The sequence below is a fragment of the Triticum dicoccoides genome, chromosome 1A (assembly GCF_002162155.2).
Source record: "Triticum dicoccoides isolate Atlit2015 ecotype Zavitan chromosome 1A, WEW_v2.0, whole genome shotgun sequence".
Taxonomy (NCBI): Eukaryota; Viridiplantae; Streptophyta; class Magnoliopsida; order Poales; family Poaceae; genus Triticum; species Triticum dicoccoides.
Window position 1 is genome coordinate 28539921 of NC_041380.1, and position 24810 is coordinate 28564730.

The window sequence follows — 24810 nt, forward strand, 5'->3', positions numbered from 1 at the left end:
TGGCAGAGGCAGGTGACGGGTGTTGGTGTCAAGCTCAAAGGTGTCTTCAGTATTGTTTGTAATTTTACTTTTTGGTTGGTGTTCATTTGTACAAAGGCTAGCATTCCGTTATTCGTTTAATTTTGTGAGGTTGGTGTGTACGTGACTGATACTATAATCCTTATGATATAATAAATGAGACAAAAAACCTAATCACTCCACTATATTTTTTTTCCAGGTAATCACTCCACTATGTTTAACCATCACAGTTTTTTTTCATCAATCTACAAAGTAGAATTGACACGGCCAAATCTTTTCTTTCCGGTGCCGTCCGTTGAAGAGAGAAAAAACTCTCGTCCGGTGACCCATCGGCCGACACGTTTGAAGAGAGGACAGCAGGCGGATGACATGACCGCGGTTTGCCGGCGTGGAGATTAAAGAGCACCGAGTTTGGCTTTCCATCGAAACTGCTGTGTGGACGACAACGTGCTTGCACGACAGTGAGACGACGGGCAATCCAGCCGTCAACTACGGTTTGATGCTATGCATGGACGATCTGATAAGTGTTGTCGTCCACAAATCGTCCGTCAATCATCGTGTGCATAGCAGCACTGGCTTTCCATAGGTCTTGGGAGCCGTTATGGCACAACCGACAAGTAGCGTCCCCTCTATTACTAATGGGAGACACCACCACGATACCCTATCTTGCCCTATATCAGGGCCGTTTCTAGAAATTTGGGGGCCCGGGACGAGAATAAAAGTAGGGCCCTGAATTTTTATAAATCATATACCTAAAGAACTAATGTAAGTAAAGCATACTCTCATTTAATTATGTAACTTCAAATATGTGTTATTTGATACAATATTTAAAAAATATACCAAATGCTAACTGTAAAATAGTAAAGATGGTACTGAAGCAATAGACTGACCTAATTTGTACTAAAAGAAGTATAATCTTCGATCATATCTTCATAATTAATCTTCTCCTTTTTGCGATCAGATTCTTTGAGGACATTTATCAAGAGTACCCTTTTTGGATCGAGCATCTGCTTATAGTTTTGTTTTCTTTCTATGCTTTTCAGCACCAGAATCATTCTATGCATGATTCTTTCTGTTTTATAAAACAGACAAAAATAATATGAATCATTTTGAATTCTGTGTAATATTTCACCTTGCATAAAACATACTTCACCTTGATGTAACATTGTGAAAAATTGTTTAACAAAAACGAGTCTACACTAGCAAAATAAAATAGGGCTTCTTCTAAAAGGATTTACAACGGCAGGGACGATGCGCCGTAGCGGCTGTAATACCTAATACGGCGCCGTGGAGCGTAGTCGGCCGGCGGCCGCGTACGCAGTGGCGGAGCCAGAACTTTTGTGGAGCCTGGGCAAGTTTAGTCAAAGTGTATAATTTAAAAATAAAAAAAAGGGTATTCAGATACACAACATATAATATAGCACCAAGCTTCTGAACCAGAAATCCACATTTATAATAAATTGAAAACATAAAAATAATAATCACACAAAATTTAATTTTAAAGTGAACTTATATATATATATATATGTATATATATATATATATATATCAATATCCATTTCGTACACCTAATTAAGTTCAGACTTAGTACCAAAAGATATATAACCAGTCTTGAATTGAGGCGAACTTGCCATGTTGCAAACAAAATGAAAGCTATCCATACCAGATGTCATTGTGTAATTTCTTCCAACAGGGTCAAAAGCATCTCTCACATGTTCATTGTTGCCAAAAGAAAGACATATAAGTAGACTGCCTAATGAAAAACGAAGGAAGCCGAAGCCGAAGCCGAATGAGAGGAAGGAGAGTAGACTGCCTAGGCGGCTGGGCGCCTGGCGTGATGCCGTCCGCCCGCCGCCGGCCCTGCGTCTAGCAGCCGTGCAGGGTTAGGTCTGTGACCCAGCCCGTGCGCGGCTGCGCTAGCCGCCCGTGAGAAACGGATAGACAAGTAGTCAGGGAGTTCGAGCGATCGATGCACCTCATGAAACAGAAGTTGTTTCGGCCAGAGAAGCTGGGCTGCAGACTGGTCTTGGGCCGTGAACTGCATGAACCTGTGAAAAATGAAGGCCCAAAATTTCTTTTGCCCGGGTAAAACAAGCTGCCGTACGTGATTAGCCCTTTATTAATTTGCTCGATTGCTGCTGTCGAGCACCAGCGAGCCCGGGCAAGTGCCCAGGGTCGCCGGGCGGTGCCTCCGCCACTGACGTATCCTACTCCTGCCGCCCTCGCCTGCCCGCTGCTGTCGCCCAGCCGCCCCTTGTGCTGCTAGAGACCTCTCCTCGATCCTTTTTTTGACGAAAATGCTGTCAGCGCAGCTTTTCATTGAAAATGTGGGGGTGTAGGGGAACAACATACAGAGAAGTTACAAGAGCATCAAAGGAGAGGCCTAAGATGCCAATCACCATCAACTACCGCTAGTACTGCCCCCTAGTCAGGTTCTCTAGGTCTAAACATCAACAAGCTAGCCCTGCGGCGACCTGCAGTATGCCAAGTTCTTGATTCCTCGATCATCCTTTCCAGCAATGCTGAAACATTTGACGATTGATTTTTGAAAATTCTGGCATTGCGCTCGTTCCATATAGTCCACCAAGCTAGTTGCACAAGGGAGCTCCAGTTCTTCCGTTCCGCTCCGGTGATCATGGCGGTGGTTTGCTCCACCCATTGTGCAATAGATGTGGTGGTTGGTGATGGTGCTAGGTCTAGTCGTAGGTTGCAATAGCGCAGAACCGCGTGCGAAATTTGTATCGAGAAGGGGCATGTTGCCAGTAAGTGTAGCACATCTTCCATTGGTCCGTTGCAGAGGGCGCAAGTCGCATCATGTGGCCACCCCTTTTGCGCAAGCACATCAGCAGTGTTGCATCTTCCAAGCATGGCTAGCCAAGCAAAGATTTTGCATTTGCCTGGGGCATCAGATTTCCATATGAAGTTGTCGAAACCCGCCCTGATGCAGCCTTGAAACTGAATTAGGTAGGCCGATTTGGATGAAAACTCGCCATTCGCCGTCCACTTCCAGCTCACATGGTCAGATTCGTCTTGGAGGACAGTATTGTTGATGGACGTCCATAAGGCAGTGAATTCTCTTGTTGCTTGTGCCGACAGGTTACGTTTTAGGTGTCTGATCCATCTTCCATCCCCAATAGCCTGCGCAACCGTGAGGTTTTTCCGTGTGTAGTGTCCAAAGAGCTCGGGGAAAGCGTGCTGCAAACTAACTCCGTGATGCCAGGGCTCCTTCCAAAATAAAATCCGTTCTCCGTTGCCAAGATGGAAAACAACATAGGCATTGAAGAGGGCCGTCACCTTGGTGTCAATAGGGAGGTCGAGCCCTTGCCATGGCTTGTGCTGATCGTTCCATGATTGCCAGAGCCATCTCATTCTGAGAGCCAAACTTTGGGCCGATAGGTTGGTGATTCCTAGGCCCCCAAATTCCTTTGGCCTGCATACCAACTTCCAGTTGAAAAGACACTTCCCTCCAGCTGCCACCTTACTGCCCACCCAAAGAAAACCCCGGCAAACTTTGTTGATCAATTTTGCCAGCCATACTGGCAAATGAAGTGCTATCATTTGGAAAACTGGCATCGCCGATAGGACGCTCCTGACTAGGTCCAGTCTCCCATCAAGGGACAACAATGCTAGTTTCCATCCTTTCATCCTCCCCACAATTTTGTCACGGATCGGCTGCAAGTCCCCCTTTTTAAGCTTGGAGTCGGATAGAGGCATGCCAAGATATTTGCATGGGAAATCCTTGATTGGGCAGCCAAGGTCTTGTAGCAGGTCTGTAAGGGTTATCCCGTCGCAGCAAATAGGGGTAACTGAAGATTTCGCCAAGTTGGTGTGCAGCCCTGTGGCGTCTCCAAAAAGCCGTAGCAGTTGCATGACCAGGAGCACCTCTCTTCTGGCCAGGTTGATGAATGTAATCGCGTCATCAGCATACAACGAAGTTCTGAAAGGAATGTTGTGTTTCCCAATCGGACCCAGGATCCCCGTGCTCACTGCTTTGTCAAACAGCGCAGCTAGGCAGTCCATCACAAGGACGAACAAGAGCGGGGAGAGAGGATCTCCCTGCCTTAGGCCCCTTTGTAAGCTGATTCTCTCCGATAGCTCTCCATTAACCAAGACTTTAGTGGATGCCGATCTGAGCAGAGCAGCCAGGCAATTTGTAAATTTTCTTCCAAAGCCCCTTGCCACAAGTAACTCGAGTAGGAACTCCCAGGAGACCGTATCAAAAGCTCGTTGAATATCTATTTTGAGCATCAGTGCTGGTGTTTTGGATTTGCGAAAAGCCTTCGCCATGCCATTGACGTAACAAAAATTGTCTTGAATGGCCCGGCCTTTGATGAAGGCATTCTGACATGGTCTGATTAGGTCTTTCATCCTTCTCTGCAAGCGTGTTGCAAGAATTTTGGTTACCAACTTGGCGAAGCTACATACTAGGCTGATGGGCCTGAAGTCTTTGGCGTGGATGGCTTCTGGAGTTTTGGGCAGCAGCACCATGGTTGCCTGATTCAGACGATGGAGGTTGGCCGTGGAATCTTGCTGTATGGCCCTGACAGCAGCGACTAGGTCGGTCTTGATAATGGGCCAACATCTTTGGTAAAAGAATCCTGTGAAACCATCAGGTCCCGGCGCTCGGTTCCCATCCAGTTCCTTGATATTGGCGAGGATCTCTTCTTCAATGATAGGTTCATCCATATCGGTCATGTCAATCCTCTCATATCCAAGCATCGCCAGATTGAGACGTCTTTTTCTGCTTTCTTTCACGCCAAAGATCGGTTCGAAGAAGTTGTGCATGGCTTTCACTTTGGCATCTTGGTCAGTGATGATTACCCCGTCCACCATGAGCCGGATGATGTAGTTCTTACGGCGCCGCGCTGATGCTTTGTTCTTGAAGAAGCGGCCCCCTGCATCCCCCTCTTTTATTCCCTGAACACTTGATTTTTGCCTCCATATAGCTCGGTCAAGCGCAGCATACCCAAGCCGTTGCACCTTCAGAAGTGCTCTGAATTGCCTTTCCTCTGTTGTCAGACTTCTAACGTCCATGGCTTTGTCCATCTGTCCGATGAGCTCACTTGTGATCGCCGCTTTCAATTTGATGTCGTTGCAGAATTGAGCCTGCCATCGTCGAAGCCCTTTTGCCGTGGCGTCGAGCTTCCCCGCGAATGTGGCAATCGGGTCGCCAGAGGTTGGTGCCATGTTCCAAGTGTTGCGAATAGTTTCCTCGAACCCCTCCAACTTCAGCCAGTCGTTCTGAAATCTGAAACTCCGGTTGTGTTTGAAAGCCATCTCACAATTCAGTAGTAAAGGACAGTGGTCTGAAATTTCAGATGACAGTGCCTGGAGCATGAAGTTTGGCATCGCCTCCTCCCACTCCCCATTTATCAGGATCCGATCAAGCTTCACCATGGTTGCACGCTCCTGCTCATTGCTCCATGTGTACCTACGCCCGTGCAGGTAAAGGTCTTTCAGCTGCAGCTCATTGATGAAGTTCTGAAGCGCAGCGAGGCATCTTCGGTTTATCCGTGAGTTGCTCTTGTCATCGGCCCGTGCAATGAGGTTGAAGTCGCCGACGAGTGCCAGGGCCATGCCGGATGGGATGAGGTTCTGAACTGATTGCTTCAGTTGCTGCAGGAAGGTGATTTTTTGTTCCCAGCCTTGCGGCCCATACACTGTGATAATCCCCATGGGCTCCCCTTGTGATGTCTCCCCTACAGCAGTCACTGAATGGTCTTGAATCGCAATGGTGGAAAAGGTGTAATGATCCCCTTTCCAAGCCATTAGGACAACACCTCTAGTCCCATCAGCCGGCAAGTAGGCAAATTCAGTGAAGTCGACGCCACAACATTGATGCACAACAGCCCGATCAATGAAGGATAATTTCGTCTCTTGCAAACACACTAGAGTTACATTGTCACGATACACCAACTCCTTGACTACCGTCCTCCTAGCTGGGTTGTTAAGCCCCCTGACATTCCACACTAAAAGGTTGTCTTCCATTGGGACACATGATCGACGCACTGCCCGCGGTGCTGCCTATGCTGAAACCGGCATCGGCGGAGCACCCCTTTTGCCAGCCCTAGCCAAAGCAGAGAGAGCTTCCAGTTGGACTGGCGAGAGCGGTTCCTCGAACGCCTTTGAGTAGGCCAGAAGGCGCTAGTGTTCTGACTCGCCCCGCTCCGGGATTGCAAGCCCGCGCTTGGACATGACCAGGCGCCTTGCCTGCCTCATGATGTTCCCCTCGGCCTCCGGGAACGGTTTCTTCTTACAGCTCAGACGGTAGCTGCGTCAAGTAGCCGTGGTCGGAGTCTTCGCTGGGCGGCGCGGTCGACCATGCTTCAGCTTTGGAGCTTGCAGGAGAGCTGGCTCTAGCGGCGCAGCGACGAGTTCCAAAAAACGCGCCGTGGCTTGGTCATGTGTCATCGGCAGCTCGCAGGCTTCGCCGCCTGTCAAGCCCAAAGACTGCATCCCACTTGGTGTATCCGCGGCCCCAAGCGGCCCCGTCCCGCCCCTGATGGCATGGGCCTCGCCATCTGCCAAGCCCAACAGTTGTATGTTAGTTGGTGTAGTGGTGGCCCCGAGGAGCCCGGCGTCATCCAAGCTGGCCTGCGCGGTCATTAGCAGCTCGTCATCAGCCGGTCCCACCAGGACTGGTTTCCCACGCCCCGCAACCGGCGAGTCAGCCTGTGTGATAGGGCAAGCAGCAGCGTCTTCCCGACCAACCGACAGCGCCATCACCGCCTGCACCAGACAAGAGGGAGCTGCACCTGTCAGATCCGAGGCCTCAGGCGTGCAGCACAGGCCAGTCGACATTGGCGGGGAAGTGGTGGCCCGCGTATCTCCGCTACCAGTTGAAAAGGAGGCAGCCTTCTCCAGCGGCAGGGGCAGGCTGGCTTGAAGGGGCCCCTCGTCAGTCCGTCCTGCGTCCTCTAGCGCTTGTTGGGGCACAGCTGGGCTCACCCATGCTCGCAGGACCGAGGAGGAGGTCAGCGGTCCCACGTGCCCAGCATGCATTGGGGTGACCGCATGCGACGTACCCGGCAGGAGCGCCATGGGCCAGCCCCTCCGTTGCAGCTCTGTCGCCAGGCGAGCCGTCGGCGCCACCAGCGCCATCGTCGATGACCGCCTCCTCGTCGGCAGGAACGAAGGCGATGTCCGCCAGCACCATTGCCGTCTTGGCGAAGCGTTCCTCTGGTTGCAGCACCCCTGGGACTCGGCGGTAGTTGCCGGAGTATGGGCTCCCACTGCGGCGGTGCCCTCTCCGCTCAGCCAGAGAGAGGCCAAAACCAGTCCTGCCCCTGGTCACCTCGTCGGAGACCCCATGGTCCCATGGATGCGGCATCTCCTCAGGTGGCGGCACGTCGTCTTCTTCGTCCTCGTTGCCCCCTTCACGACGGACCGCGTACTCTGGGCGGGGCGGGTAGTAGGTGACCGTGTCGACGTGAACGGGCACGGGGTAGTGCAGCTTGCGAGGCAGATGCTCGGTGCAAGCGCAGGTCTCGTTGCCGCCCCCTCCAGCCCAAAGCCCGGCGGGAGGGAAACATGAGTCAGTTGGTCGGGACAGTGAGTCCGGGGCCGCACAGTGAGCACCATCTCCGTCGGGATCTCGTCGGGGTCTCCCACCCACGCGCGTGCGACGAAGTAGGAGAGGTCAATCTTGTTGAAGGACTCGATTGCCACCCGGTAGATGAGGCATTCAGGCAGTAGATCTTGCGCCGTTTGAAGGGTGAACTCTTGAGGTGGGATGCCCTGGATGAATAGGCGGACGCTGTATCTGCACTTGATGGAGGTGGAGAAGGTGAGCCGGTTCCACCGGCGTACCAGCAGAGGAGTGCCATGGAGGTGCAGCATGTCGAAACCGCGAACCCCATCGAACCAACGCCGGTGGGCGAAACGCACGAAGAAGGATCCTGGCTACATCAAGGAGACCTGGAAGCCGTTGGAGGGCACCTCGGGTAACACCGAGCGGATAGCCGACGCGATGTCAACCGGCCCCAGCGCAGGCCGCGAGCCCGCCACCGTGATCACCAGGGCGGAGTTGTGGAGGCGCGCCTCTTCATCAAGCGCCTCCTGCGTCTCCTCGATCAGGCACACCGTCTTGCGGCAGCGGCGGTTCCCCCTTGCTGGGCCGTAGGTGAACCTGGCGGCCATGTCCGTAACCGGCGGGGAGGGCGGGTCCAGTGGAGGAGGTGGTGTGGCTGGTGGGAACACAACCCTTGAAAGGGCAGGCGCGCGGTGGTGGTCTGGGTGCTCCGGGGGGAAGACCAGGCGAGAGTGCACCGGTGTAGGCAGATGGCGGGGCGGTGGCGGTGGAAGGGGTGGGCGGCGGCGTGGCTCCTCAAGGGAGGATAGGGGAACACGCGGGAGGTGGTGGGACGGGCACTTGTGGGTGGTGTGACCTAGGACCAGGCAGTGGAGGCACCGGACTTTGCTCTTGCAGGAAGCGACCCTGTGGGAGGAGCTCAGGCAGCAAAAACACCTACCATGGAGGTCTGCCTTATAGCGTGAGGCGCCATGATTGTGGTGGGTGGGGTTGGTGGTTCGGCACAGAGTGTTAATGGCGTTGGTGCTCCCCGAGGGTTGGCCGCGCCCTCCCTTCTTGCCCTTGTGTCTGACCTCTTGCCATTCCGATGAAACGACGTGGCCATGCTCCTGTGAGCTCGCAGGCACGCTCGGAAAAGTGGCCCTGCAGCACTCGCCCACCACCACAATAGATTGAAGGCGCGGCCGTGGCTGAGCCGGCATTGAAGGCGCCGGGGTAGGCATCGTAGGCACCGGGGCGGGCATTGAAGGCGCCGAGCGAACCATATCGGCAAAAGATCTTGCCGGTGAAGTGACGGGGGACCCCTCGTCCGAGAGGCACACCCGCTCGGAGAAGGCGCGGCTAGGGGGGGATGCCATGGCGGAGGGGAAAGGAGGTGTTTGGGCCGGTGGATACCTCAGCCGGGCGGCGGAGGCACGGCCGTGCCGTCGGCAGGGAAGCCAGCGGCACCTAGGAGGGGAGCAAGTGTTGCCCTCTCTCTCTCTCTGCCTCTCCTCGATCTAGGAATCGCTAAACCAGGGATAAAACTGGAACATGTGCGTGCGATGAAGTTACGGCAAACCAACATGCAAGCTGCGAGGCTGCGTGCGTGCATGTATTTAGTTGCTAGAATGGGCTGCCTGGGTGTTGGTTTACTGGGCCCTTTTCTCATATATACACATAATATTTTTTGGACTGGGGCCCTTAAAATTTGAGGGCCCTGTGCAGTCAGCCAATTTGACCTCCCTTGTCAACGGGCCAGGAGGCAACTCCCCAGGCCTGGCTGTTACCGCTGATCGTGATGGCATGGCACCCAGCGTTCGAGTGTACGAGCCCAGCCCCCTACTTGAGTGCACCCATGCAAGGCAGCGTGCAGCTAGAGTCAGGCCTGTCACATTCGCGGGGAACATATACAAGTTTCCAGCCGTGGGCTTCATGTTTTTGCCGATCCACGGATTAATTGCTTTGAAAAACATGCCTAATCCGCCGGATCGGAAACAATGCATGTACTAAGATACTCCCTCGGTATCGTTTACATTCCGATACGGAGGGATTAATAACTAACCTATTAGATGCACAAAACAATATGCATTCTCGTGGTCAGTGCGTGTTGCTCCTTTTCTATGAGTATAGTTTCAAATTCCGTCCAGAGCACTTTGGACTTCTATTGTTTTTAGGCCACCCGTAGTAGATAGTATCATGCTTTAAGTTAGTACAAAGTTGAGTCATCTATTTTGGAACGGAGGAAGTAGATTAGTACCTTAGAAGACGGGTGCGGATTTTTGGCTCCTAAGTACTCCATCCCTTATAGGAACATTAAATTCAAAAAAAATACTAGGAAAATTCAAAATAATCTAGGATTTTTGGGATATCAAACTTGAGTGCCTAATATACTCCCGTGCAAATTTCCGCGAAAAAATGACATTCTTGGTACTCTTGTAAGAAGACAAAAAATCCTATGTACGAAAAAACTGTTTGGGTGTAGGTCGGACTGTATTTTATTCATCATGGATACATTTCTTCGTATTTTTTCCCGAAACTTAGACGGGAGTAGATCGGGCACCCGGGTTTGATATCTCAAGATTTTTTTTAATTTTCCTGGTATTTTTTGAATTTGGTATTCATATAGGGGTGGAGCACCCAGAAGCTCCTATGCATTTTCCATGTTATTTATTGTCATGCAAGGCATATAATAATACAATATTATTATGATACAATATGTTGATATGATACTCAAACCTCTCTTTCTTCATTTAGTTCTAAGTCACCTTGTCAAATTTGTCTACTGCTAGTTGACATGCATAATAATAGCTATGATTCTTCCATTACGGGCAACCTTAAATGCCTTACTGTGACTACAACCAGTTCACAAAAAAACACCTTGCATACAGTAATCCAAGCCCCTGCAATTTAAGGTACGCTGACATCGCAACCATGTGGATGTTTTTTTTTCCTTTGGACCGGTTTTGGTCTTAATTGATGACATAAACACGCAGATCACTGCGTGTTTATGTGAGATGGTTACAGAGTGCAACGGTTTGGTTCAACCAAATCAGCCACTTCTACAGATAGTGGCACTAGATATCCAAAACGAAGGCTGAGTTTGCCCATGCAAAGTAGGAGTAGAACAGAAAGACTGCATTTGAGGACCCAAGTTTCCTCACACGCAACCCGGCACCACCGCCCAGGAGCAGCTATCGCCCTCGGCCGTCGTACAATTCGCCGCGGCCCTGCTGAATGTGACTGGTACTCCAACCCTTGCCCCTTGTTTTTGGCAAGAAGCTCTGAGATAAAATAATGGGCTTGACTGCAAGTTATATCCCGCACACATACGTGATGAGCCCATCTAGTTTCTGATCCCTCTCATTCCCATCAGCAAAGGATCAAGATCCACGCTTACTCTTCTCTCTCTTTCTAATGTACATCAGTCGGAGTCATCACGCTACTAGTCTCAATAAAAGATCTAGGTTGGGTGCTTGGGGATGCTCCTGGAAGCAATATATTTCTGTGTGCCAGCTAAGAGGCATTAATAGGAGTTAATTCATTGAAAGCATTTTGCTCTTCCGTATCACACCTAAAAAATGGACAAGGATCACCTGCCGCACGGCAGCCTACCATTCGCTCATTGACACATGGGCCCTCTGGGAACCTGGACCACATGTCAGTGGCCCAACGGCACTGGCCGTACGTAAGAGGAGCCGGATCCCTAAAAAATATGTCGCAGCTAAGTTTACAAACATGCATTACTACTGCACGTACATACATTTCTTTTTGGGGAATTTTGCACGTACATGACTTGTCCTTTCATATCCAAACAATAAGGAACAAAGATACTTGTGTGCAAAGTATATTATCTTTTACAAGAATAAACTTCTTTATTGACTAAAGAAGCTTTGTTTGTTTATATCATTGTATCAAACCAATACGACCAGACAATATATACTTCAATTTCTGCACTGTACAAATGAGGAGGAAAACAACAATATGGACCAAAAGAGTTCACAACAACAGGAATAATAGCCCCAACACCACGAACAAAAGAAAACTAGGGTTGTGGAGTGCCGATATGAAGGAACTCCCCAGCCACCGATTCCACTTGTGTGCATGCTGCCATAACCATATGTCAACCTTCCAAACACTGAAGCAAAGACCAAGCATGCATTCAGGGGAGAAGATAAATTCTCGTTGAAGACTACCATCACAACCATCTGAGACCTTAGTGTTGTACTAATACCACACACCCAGTAATCCAACATATTTTCGATGTTGTGAGGTGGATATGAATTAGGCACCACCTCAATGATAGACGGTACAGATAGCAAACCAACCATCATAGAATAAAAGGTTAAGTCTGGCTCTTGTGATAGAATCACTGTGTTTCACCAAAAGCGTTCTTTATGTTGAGGGATTTAAAATTTGCAAAGTTGCATGTTGATAATCATGTTGAATGGGATGGAAACAGGATGATGATCTCCTGGGGTTTTTGTTTGATGGTGTGTATATACAGCAAAAGGTCATACTATATTACCATACTAGTGTTCGGAAAAGTCACTCCACGCTTTTTTCAGAGAAAAATGTAAGGGATCTCCGGACAACCTCAATGATTAGTGTAGCAAACCACCATAGCTTTTCAACAACAAAAATCCAAAAACTTGGGTCACTCAAACCCAAACCTTTAGAGGTTGTATGAAAATAGAGGTTGTTAGCGGGCATTAGTATTGGTCAGGTCAAGATCTTGTTACTTACTCGTTTGGTCTAGATTTGATGGAAGTGCTAACAAGGGGAGAAGAGTGTCACATGTTGCAGCATGTTGGCTATGGAAGCATCACGAAAATGCACTTCTCCTCACATAATCTCAATTGTCTTGGTGTACACCCTTCCGTTCCCTCTCTATTTATGGTCTGGCACAGGATGGACAGGTGCAGAGTTAATGTGCCATCTATCTTTCATCGATTTAATTGTAGGCGGCTAATGCAATTGGAACATGTTCAGATTTCCTTTCAACAGTCATATTACAAACATAGACCAGACGTTTTCTCTTGCTTTCAGGCTGTAAAAAATGCTTCTGTTGTTTACAAATAGAAATTCAAGTCTACTCGTTTACAAGATTAAGAACATCAACAACCGTTTTCTCTTGGGAAAGCCTTGTAATCGGCGGACCGGCTCAATATTACGCCGGACACAGAGGCTTCGCTCGGCTCTACTATAGTAGCTTCTACGCACGCACCGCTTCCTTATTTTTTTGCCTTATCTCTTCCGTCTCTCACAGCCATTCGTTTCTCCTCTTATCTACTCCTTCTCATCTCATCTCTCAACTAAACTATCCCGTGAGCTGTTCCGGCCACCGCCGTCGATTCATGGCCACGCGCGCACCCTCCTCCCTCTGGCCTCAGATCCATGGTGTAGTTCATCCCAAGGCACGTACCGCCTGGCATCGGACCGCCCAAAGACCAAGCACTGTTTCCAGGCGCCTCTGGCGAGAGGAGTTGATGTGAGGAGCTCGCCGGCGTCACGGGCGAGGGCTACCAGCAGCCACCGCGTACGCCGTGTCTCAGACGACCCCAGCCACAGCAGCACGTGCTGGAACCACGCATCATTTTTGCTGGAACCAGCACCGCGGGGAGCTGCAACCGACTGCACCGCAGCTCCGGCGCTCGCGGGTTCGAGCATAGCCCTTGCCGGATGCAGCTTGCCCCCCTGCCGGTTGCAGCTCCTCCACAAGCCGGTTCTAACTCCGGCATCGAGCATTGCTATGTGCTAGAGAGTTGTGCTGCGACGGGCAGCTAGCGGTGCTGGAATCGGTGTCTATCGGTGTTGGAACCGGTGCATATGAAAGCTGGAACTAGCATCTTTTTTTGCTACTACTATCTTGGTTTTGCTGACCAACCGAATTTTGCTACCACCGCCTTCAATTTTTGCTGGAACCAGCAATCTTTTTATTACCACTATCTTTTGTTTTTGCTGGAACCAGATCCAATTTTGCTTCCATCGCCTTCAAGTTTTGCTGGAACCAGCAATATTTTTTGCTACCACTATCTTTTGTTTTTGCTGTAACCAGCCCCAATTTTGCTTCAACCGCCATCGACTTTTGCTGGAACCAGCAATCCGTTCTTTGCTACCATCAGCTTTGTCTGGAAGCGACACCGCCGTAGCCATTGATGCTGCAACGGCGGTGGGCAGCACCGGCGAGGGACGGTGTCGCGGTCGGCGCCGTGAAGCTACCATGGATGCAACACGGATGCAAGAGAAAAAGCTGCTACGGTCAACGGCCTTTTGTTGCGAGCGATGGCGGCGAGCATCGGCGGTGGGGGTCTGCGGCGAGGCAAACGGGCAAGGTTCTGCGAGCACGGGTCGTCGTCGGCCGAGGACGAGCGGGGCGCTGGCCTTTTTCCCCTTCTTTTTTCCTCCTCTACTTTTTTCTTTGCTGCAGCGTTTTCTAGAAGCTTGACGAAGGAATCGTACGGTTTAGAAAAGCTAGATCGTGTGGCCCATGTGGGACCGGCCGAAATTTTCGGCCGGCGCACCGGCACCTATTAGTGGCATTTTATCTTTCTTTTCATGGGCTTCAGGCTTTCAGCCAACGGCGATATGCCAGCATATTGGAGCTGAGCTTCATTCTGAGAATCCTATGGAGCAAACATCACCGTCACGAAGAACTGGCCATACTCAAAGATCGAGTCATCAGGAGAAACAACAGCTCCGACATGTTAATCTTGAAAAATCCAATGGAACTGCATTGAATTGTCCACTTTTAAAAGAACATCCAATTTTTCATTTGCTTTCACCGCGACAATATGCTGGAAGAGCTTTTCATTCCCTAAAAATTTGCCATTAAATATCACGACTCCATGATGAGGATAATCATCATATCCAATGCTTTTCAGCACTGAACCTTACATGATGAGGGACACGTACCTGTCTTTTGGATCTAGGGTTCCTCCCTCCCTTCCCCCGCCGCCGCCGGCCATCCTAGGCACCGCCACCGCCCCCACCCCCCTCTCTCCCCTTCCCCCGGATCCGCTCCGCGCCGCCTCCCAGGGAGGTGGCCGGGACTGCGCGAGCCCTGCCCCCCTTCGGCCGCCCTATTCGCTCCTTTCCTCCCTGCCGCCGTCGACGGGCGCCCTGTGCACTGGCGGGTGGTGTTGGCAGCGGCGGGGCCTGCCTGTCCCCGCGCGCGCGGCTCCCTGCCCGGGGCCTGGTGGCGGCGGCGGTGCCCCTCGGCCTGATGACGGCCCGGCGTCCCGGCGCGGTGGCCGGCGGCTCGCACGGTGGTGGCGCGGCCCCTTCGCAACGAGATGGCGTGGTGGCGCTGGTTGGCCGGTGGCGCACCCCCAGCCCCGGTCGGGGCCTGCGGGCCCCATCTGGGTCCTAGCGGGCCGGCCCCCGGTGTGGCTTCATCGTCGTCTGTGTGGTGAGGTGGTGGAGCAGGGCAGTGACGCCGACGGCATGCCAGCTGCGGCGGGGAGGCAGGAGTTGTCCGGGCCTCTGAGGGCCCAGCCGGTCTTGTGGGGCCACGGGCCCGGCAGGCTCCCGCTTTGGCGTCCGGTCGGCTACCGTCGTGGACGATGGAGGTGGTGCCCTCCAGTATGCTGATGGTGCTGCTGCCCTAGTCCCGGCTCCCCTTCCTCGTTGTGCAGGCTATCTTCGCGGTGCCGTGGTGAGACAGCATGGGAAGCTTCGTGTCCGTGTGCGCAGCGTGGTGGTCGGTTTGGTGGCGAGCTTCGGAGTGCCTGAGGGGGAGGATGGGATCGGGAGAAATCCCTGTTGGCTTGGCCGCCACCGACGCGGTGGCGCCTGAGGGTGCCATCGGACCTTCCTGGAGGGCGTCGGGGCTACCCTTCTTCTTTCCTCACTGTGTACCGGGGGAAACCCTTGGCAACAGCGTCATCATCGTCGCGTCCCTTCTTGGAGGTGTTGATTGGTACCGGCGCTTCGGAGTCTCGGAGCTTGGGGGACGATTTCCGGTGGATGCAGCGGTCGCGAGGCTTCGTCGTTATCGGCATTTGTTTATTTTCCTTTTTTTTCTTTCTTTTCTTTTGGGTATGGTTGTGCTGCTTCCGCCCCAGTACTTATCGTTGGTTGTATCGGATGTTTGCTTTGTAATACAAAACGGGGGGAAACCTTTTTTCTCAACCTTACATGATGAGGATGGTCAACCTTTGCGTAGACTTGTATTACAGCCTCAACTCTTTCTGTAAGGACTTTATATTTTAGGTCCAAATTGCAATGATCACCAGAGATCCATTCTTAGAACATGAATCAAGTACTGCCCGAACATCGATCTCAGCATATGAATAAAGTAGTTGCTTGTCATCTGATTCACCCCCTTCCTTCTTTACCCAAAGATCAACTCCTACTCAAGCCTTATCCAATATATACATTCCCCAACATGGGCTACAACGTGGTATGACAAAGGAATCCTACAATTTAACACATTGTTAGAGCTAATAAGTGATATCCACTTCCTCATACATTAGCATGTATCAACAGAACAAGCTCAGCAGGATATATATGCTCATGCTCATGCTCAACTTAACTAGTCATAATCACTCCATCTTGAGGGTTGCTGCATTCTTTTCTTTTTGCATTTGTCTCAGTATTAAGACATGCATGTGACTTCAATGCAGTTGTGCCCCTTTTACCCCTGTATTTATTTTGTCAGATCATCAACAATCATCTACCCCATGTCCCCCTACTATCCTGCTGGTTGGAGTTACAACTTAATGCCCATTCGTAGAGTGAATTGCAGAAAACATCGACATTGAAGGCTAGGGTTGCATAAACCACAATTTTATAGTTTTGTGTCAAAAACCACTAATTTTGAGGTTTTTTTTTGCAAAAAACACTAGTCGGTAGCTTACGCCGTTTTAAGCATGATTATGATAGGTGGGTCCCCTGAACAGGGCGACGTGGCACGATAGAACAGATCATAAATAGACAAAATAGCATGGACTAAACAGTAAAAGGATCTAAGAGCATAAGGTTAGTGCTCTAAAAAAGGACAACATCTGAACTCAGCCACCCATTGTCCAACTGGCGAGTGTGGCCTCAGCGTGCATGTCTGGGAGGACGTGCTGCTCCTGGCGTCCACCGGCGCCTCCGACGTCGTCATCAACGTGGCCCCGGAGGGGCGCATGTCCTTCGCCGCATACACGATAAAGCCGTCGCCGCCCCGCAGGTGCGCAAGTATGGCAAGAACGGAGCTCGTCTCCTCCTCCTCTTTGCTCCCCGATGTCCGCCCCGGCCTCCCACTCCTCGCTCCTTGGCCTGCGTAGGCGTGGCGAGGGAGGGCACCTCGCTGCAGCCGGAGTTCAAGCCGCCGCCCGATGCTCAGGCCGGCACCGCCGCCCTTGCTGTTCACCTGCATCGGCGCCGACGAGGGTGACGAGGAGGCGTGACGGCGGCCCACGAAGGCATGGTGAGGGAGGGCGCCTCGCCGTGGCCAGAGCTCAATCCACCGCCCGATGCTCATGACGTCGCCGGAGCTCCATTGCCCCGCCGTCCAAACCGACACTATCGTCGAATCCAAGCCGTCCTGCCCGTCACCGACCGCGCCAGACCTCCCACCTGCCCTGCCGTCTGAGCAAGAAGCAGCTGCACAGGCTGCGCAAGGGAGGGAGTGGCCGCCGGCATCCACCACAGGACCGGTGGGAGATGAACTCATGAAGGACCCGATTGCTTTTTTTTTCAGGGTATTTTTGCAAAAGAAAATCGCATCGGGATGTATTTGCCTTTTTGTTTTGTCACGTCGCCCTATTCAGCGGGATCCATCTATCATAATCACGCTTAAAACAGCGCAAGGTGCCGACTAGTTTTTTTTTGCAAAAAAAAAAAAATTAGCCACAGAATTAGTGGTTTTTGGTTCACACAATTGTAGAATTGTGGTTCCTACAATCCTAGCCTTCAATGTCGATGTTTTCTGCAATTCATTCTCCATTTGTATGTAATAAAAAGGCGACAAAGAAATAGAGTAAGTGTATATATTAAAGTGTATCAACAAGATGACCTATTTTGTCTGTTGATGGTAAAAGTTTTGAGATCTGATCTGATTAGTTAATGTGATCATCTAATGCTACAGAGCAATTACGAATAAATTACACCTTTTAATAGATGCACGAGCAAAGGAGACAAATAAAAATTACCTAACTGACATAAATATCAGTGTTGAACATCACTTCAGCAGCCAACCATCTCCTATAAACAAAACAAGCATAACTCTCTTGGGAGGAAAGCAAGCCTTTATTACCTGCTTCTCGATCGTGACAGCATCATCCCTGGGACTGTTAAAGAGATACTAGTTCGTATTAGGGAATAAGCCACAGTGAGCGCGGCCAGTGTAAGCCACAGTGAGCGCGTCGGAGGACATCTTGATGCAGGTCTCAAGGAAGACAATGGCGAAGGAGATTTGAGACAGCATCAAGGTGCGGTTCGTCGGGGCCGATCGCGTTAAGGCGGCTCGGCTCGCCACCCTCCACGGTGAGTTCGACCGCTTGCGCATGGAGGGCGGCAAGGAGCTGGATGGGTACGCCGGGAAGATCGGTGGCATGGCGGCGAGGTACACTAGCCTCGGCTCGAAGCTCGGCGACGCTGCAATGGTCAAGAAGCTACTGGACATGGTACCGAACCGCGTGTATGCTGCGGTGGCGGGCAACGAACAGTTCTGTGATGTGGAGACCATGGTGTTTGAGGAAGCGCTAGGCTGGCTGAAGGCGTTCGATGAGCGCATTCGGCGGCGCCTGCAGGACTGCGACGGGCGTGGTGGCAACCAGCTGATGCTCACGACGCAGCAATGTTAAGCACGGCGACGTCAGTGCGGCGGCGGTTTCGACCGCAACGATGACGGTGGCAGCAGCACAGTGTCAGGCGAAGGGAAGCGACGCAGCCGCTGCTATAACTGCGGGGTGCGCGGCCACTTCCGGCGAGACTGCGCGAAGCCCAATAAGGTGGAGGAGGAGAAGGCGTTCCTCGCCGACATCGACGTCAAAGGGCCGGCCTTCCTGTAGTCGTGGCTTAGGGGTATGAATGTTAGGGAATAAGCCATGGTGAGCACGGCCAGTGTGCGTGTGTGCACGAGCTGGTCGGGTGCCCGTCGGTGGCCGCGTCGGGTCCGTGGCAAGTGTTTGTGTGCTTCACACGCGAGTGTGCGTGTGTGTGTGTGCACCCAACACGCCAAGGTAGGGCTAGGTCGTTCGCGAACCCGGCAGGGTAAGCGTGGAGTTCTGGTGTGGGCTCGCCGCGACGTGCACATGCCGGTGCGCGTGGTGGACGCGGCCAAAGCAGACCAGAATGTGTGCCCGGTCGAGTAGGAGCATGGGGGTCGTGTCCTAGCGCTTGCTCGAGTATAAAGCCGCCGCGGTGATCGTTGTAACGGCGACAGGCCGGAGTCTGAGCTGAGAAAAAATGCACTGTTCAAGCAGCGGGGCGTCCGTGCGCCAGAAAATCTCCGTGTCCACCCTCTTCCTGATCATCTTCTTTCTCCGTTCGTTTGAGCGATCGTGCACAAAGAGAAGGAGAGCTAGTCCAGAGAGAGAGAGAGAGAGAGAATTAGGGCTAGACCCAACAGTTCCGTCACTTGTCCAAGTAGTCCCGAATGGCAAATATTCCATAGACATTAATGGGATAGGAGGATCCAAAGATTGACAGACTCATGTAGAAGAATTTTAGCATATTGCTTGGTGTGCGATATCCAAGAGTTGATGGGGATGAAATTACTTACAGAGAACAAAAGCAAGTTATTACTTAGTGAAAATAAAAGAAAGATATCACAATTCACAACGGCGGATGAATTACTTACTAGGAATGGACTAACGGCAAATGGCACACACTTACTGGTAGAATTGTCATGGGTCCTGTAGACACGGTGGTGGCAGGAGTTGCACCCAAGGATGCATGCATAAAGCAGTTGCGTCAGGGAGCAACTGTGATGGGATAAGGGGGGGAAGGAGTATCATCTTCATCTCCCAAGGCCATAATCCCGTACGTTGTACAGCTTCGTATGTTCTTTAATCCGTTGGGCGTACCTATCTACCCATCTTTCGTCATCGCTTTCCTCCCGTGGGAACTTTTTTTTTCAAGGATACGTCAAGATGACGTATCGGAATCATAGATAGAAGATGCCAAGCCGGTAAAATTAGTTACAAATCATCCCTGACATAAAATGCCAATAGATCACATGCGGACTACTCCTCAGAACTATCCACCGTGCCTATTCTATTTTGGTAATGATCTCGTTATCCGTAGTAGATTCGCCGCCCTCCAGTCTTGTCCGTTCACGTCAATCTGTTCGAGTACATAGTCCCGAAAGGAACATGAGGTCTAAGGCACGCCAGGCGATTTCACATGGACCTGAATCTGCTGCGCAGTTATTTACAGTAGATAGATTTTTTTTAAAAAAAAGAGGATGCATCCCGGGCCTCTGCATCTAGACGATGCATACGGCCACTTTATTAATTATTAAGCATAAAAAACCTACCCCTTAATGCAGTGGTGCTGAATGTCCGAGCCTAATATCAAATAGACATCGCACCAAATCTTAATATCTGTCGCTACTCCTACCCCCTTGATGCAGTGGTGCTGAATGTCCGAGCCTAATACCAAATAGACATCGCACCAAATCCTAATATCTAATGTCGGATGCCCCATCCTAGCCACATATCGGGACTGGGTCACACGCCGATCCGGCGCACTCACCGAGGTTGCCGCCGCCTTCTTCCACTGATCCATCTCCAGAGCAGGTCCTGACGCACAGACCTTGCCAGGCCTGCCATCGACGCCACCATGGCGCCAGACAGCTCGACCACCCTGCGCGCGTCCATCCATCCGCATCCATCGTCGATATGCAGCTGCACCATGCCGCCACCACTCGTCGTCAATGACGCGGTAGATACAACGCCGCACCACCTGGCAACCTCCACACCATCGCCACTGCTGGAGCTACTCGAAGCCCACCATCCACAACATCTCTCTCCCGAATAGTAGTTCCTCCCAAGACGGCGCCTCCATGGAAGATATGACGCGCAGGCCGCCGCCGCGCCGCCCAATCCAGACTGAATTTTGGACTTTCGTCTCGAGGAAGGGTAACGGCGTCAAGTGACGTCGCCGATGCCGGGCCGAACACGCCGACCAAAGTTTCCTCCGGTCCCCATCATATGCCACCAAACCTCCGTGTACTCCGGATCCGGCAAGTCACGATCCGAAACCCGCGAAGATGAAAGAGCCATGGGGCTCAACCCACCAGAAAGGAGGATCGAGAAGAACTCCTTGTAGATCTCCAGACGCCGAATCCAACGATCCGACGTGGCCAGCGACGATCATCACCACACTGCGGCGGCCGAAGGAGTCCGAAGAAAGGATCCGGACAGATCCAATCTGGATTCGGCAGCACCCGCGACCACCGGTCAGGCCAACGCAGTCACCCCCTCACGACACGCAGGTCGCCACCGCCGCGCCGCCACGACACCGATGGGAGACCCGCCCGCCGCGCCGCCGGACCTCATGTTCGCCCGGCGTTCCTCTGGATCCCGCTGTTCCGCGCCAGTCAAGACGGAGAGGATAGGGAGAAGCCCCACCGCCACCCAGCCGGCCAGGCTTCGCCCGACGGCGCTATGGACGGCGGCGAGGAGGGGGAGAGGAGGAGGAGACTCGAGGGGCGTCGGCTAGGGTTTTCCTCCCGGGTCGCTCGCGCGGGGGCGACGCGAGGGGCGAATCCAACCTGAGATGATGATTGATCAACAGCTAACCGATATGTATGTGTTGAATATGAAGAAAGGAAGAGTAAAGAACGCACACATGGACATGGACGCCGGCTGGTCATGGGGTTCAGCAACCTCCACGCCCTCTTCCTCTTGCCGATCAAGGAGATCGTCTGGGTCTTCTTCTTCCAGGTAACCGGGGCCGGTGGTGTGCGCCGTGGTATGAAAAAAGGTTCGTCGATCCACCGCAGACTTGCTCGTCCTCCTCGTCGATGCCATCGAGACGCCTGGTGGCGGTGGCGGTGGCGGCGGCGGCGTGGTGGGCCGGGAGAGATAGGGGTTTCTGATTATTTATTTATTTTTTTAGGGTGGGATTTCTGTTCTCGGTTGCTTTTTTTTTTCTCAAGATTTTCCGTAAAGCTTCGTGGGCATGATTCAAAAATACACAACATGTGCTCCAAACAATAGAAGCCTACAAGGTCACTTGCTACCTACAGATTTCTCTCAAAGAAAAATTTCTACCTGATCGCTAGCAAAGAACGCGTCCCGGAGGACGGACTCGGATCGAGCAGAGCGCCATATTTCCCGCGGGAAACGTTTCCCTACGGACGACCGGCCGATCGCCCGCTCGCTCGCTCGCTCTTGGCGGGAACAGGCCAGCACATGCGTTTGGTGGGCCTCAAGCGCTTTCTTTATCTCTTCCATGCTGCATTTTTTTTCTGCTTTTTTTTTTCCTTTGACCTTGCCGCTTCTTCCTCTCCCCTTACCTCCCCAGTCCCACGCATCTCAAACTGCTCCCCGCTACAACTGTTGAGATTTTTTGCTGAAACCGGTGGTAAATTTTGCTGGAACCAGCGTTGATTTTTTGCTGCATGGTGCTACAATCAATTCTATGCAACCCACAAAGCTGCAACCGGCACCTCAAAAAGCTACAACCGATCATTGAAAAGTTTCGACCGGAGATGGCAAAAGCTAGGGGCCAGTCAGTGCTAAAATCATTGACAGAAATAGCTTCCACCCGTAGATGAAAAAAGCTTCAACAAGCACTATGAAAAGGAAAAAGCTGCAACCGTTGACAGAAAAAGTTTCAACCATGGATGCAGTAGTCGCGATGGATACGTCCATACACAGCTTCTTCCTCTTTTTTATGGAGTGCTGCAACCGGCCGCGGGAGATGCTACATCCGGTGGCGAGGGATGTTACAACCGACATTATTTTTGTTAGAACCAACAACATGTTTTGTCACTGATTTTTTTGCTGGAACCAGTGTCTTGTTTTGCTACTACCGGCAGCTTCATTTGCTACTACCGGCGACAACATTTTTTTGCGACATAATTCGCGAAGATGACGCAACCTCGACGACGGGCGACAATGTTTTTTGCTGCAAATTATGAAGTTTTTTGCTACCACCGGCTACAGGATTTGTTACCACCATACACAACGGCTGGCCGATGTTTATTTTGTTTTTGCTACAACCACGTTATTTTTTTGCTGCTACCAGCAACTACAAAAGCTACATCCAGTTAACATTTTTGCTACAATGACGACATCGGGCGGCAGCGGTAAGCTTTTTTTGCTGGAAGCGATAAACTTTTTTGCTACAATCGGCATTGTTGTTTGTTGGAACCAGCAAGAGCCTCGGACGGGCACACGAGGAGGTACATCGCGAGCTGAATGATAAGTGCTGCGGCCCGGCGGCCAGCACCACCGGACCTGCAGCCATCTCCCCCGGAGCTGCAACCACAAGTGCATGTTGTTGCATGCATGGAGCTGGCGAGAAACGCCGGCGGCGACCGGTGGTGACCGACGGCAAGGGCAGCGAGGGCGGCGACCGGTGGTGACCGACGGCGAGGGCAGCGAACGGCCGCGAGGGCGGCGACCGGTGGTGACCGACGGCAAGGGTAGCGAGGGTGGCGACGGGCGGCGGTTCTTCAAGGTTTGCTACTACATTGGTATCCATGACGAGTCTTGGCGGCGGCGCTGCTTTGTTTTTTTCCTTTGCTGGATGCGCTTTATTAGGAGAAAATGATTCGGGATCTGACGGTTAAATATAATCTAATCAAACGGCCGCGCGGCGTCCGGCCGAATCGATTTCGCCGGTGCGCCGGCGCAGAGTAGTCGCCATTTCCCGCCGCGTCTACAATGAGATGCCGAGGTCTTCTTTTCTCAACGGTGCCATACTTTTACAAAGTCTCAGTCGACCCTCCCCTGTCGTTAGATCATCAGGTGCTTCAAGAACGTTGCATGATGTTTGTTTCTTGTCAAATAGGCCCTGTAGGGATACAGCCGGCCTCTTTTAGTGTTTCTTCTTTCTTTTTTTTCTGGTGGAGGGTGCAGGTATGCGTGGTGGGCTTGGCATCTGGCCACATCCCCAATCCAGTGTGTCTCCTTCACATGGCTACATCTCCATATGTTTCGAAACCAACCAATCCAATTTTTTTATTTTTTTATTTGTACTTGTCTCCATTTTTTGTTAGTTTTTTTGCCTAGTTATTTTGCATTTTTATGTTGCATTTTCCCCAATTCATATGTTTGTCCCTTTTTCTTTTATAGTTTTTTCTTCATCTTTTCTTGTAATTATTTTTTCTTGTTTCTTTATTTTAGTTTTTTGTTTTTCTGTTCCATACTGTTCTAGTTTTCTGAAAATAATTATGTCCCATTCACGTCCTTCGTCGTCTGAAATAAACACGTTGCGATTCATGGATTTGTTCACGTGACACTTAGTTGCGTCGCGCGAGCGGTGCACATCACAAGTTGTCTTCTCTCTTTTTTAACACAGGTGGGATAGGGTTGTAGACTTCTTATGTTGCATCCCGGTTATTTTTGCAGTGCAGCCTTTTTTGTCCCCTCTATCTTGTTTTTTATGGGGGATTTTGAGTCATCAGGTGTTTGTTTTCCCTTATTTTTATTTTCTTTTCTTTATTTTTTATTTTCATTTCATTTATTTTTTTCTTTTTTATTTTCTTCAAAGTCCATTCTTTTGTTTTCTTCTTTTGATTTTTTTTCTTGGGCTATTTTTTATTTGTCATTTTCTCTGTCAATAGAGAATTAGTTAGATCTCATTCGTTTTGGTAGCTATGAATTTTGGACATCAAGTTTTGTGTGTGGTTGACATATGTGTTCTGTTGATGGCTTAGTACATTGTTGCCTTTTTTTCAACTGGATGGTCCCCAATGCGATTGCAACTGGGCTTGTAGGGGATTGTTGGCTAGTTTGATGTCCATCACTAGACATGCAATTGTAAGTGTTAAAACCCGGCTGCAACTGCATGGCCCCCAACGTGAATGCAACTGGGTTTGTAGGGGGGTTGTCGGCTAGTTTGATGTCCACCACTAGACATACAACTGCAGGTGTTACAACCCGGCTGCAACTGCATGGCCCCCAACGCGGCTGCAATTGGGTTTGTAGGGGCTTGTCGGCTAGTTGCATGTCCACTGGTAGACATGCAGCTGCAAGTGTTGCAACCCGGCTGCAACTGCATGGCCCCCAACGCAGATGCAACTGTGCTTTTATGGTGTTGTCGGCTAGTTGCATGTCCTTTGCTAGACATGCAACTGCAAGTGTTGCAACCCGGCTGCAACTGCATGGCGC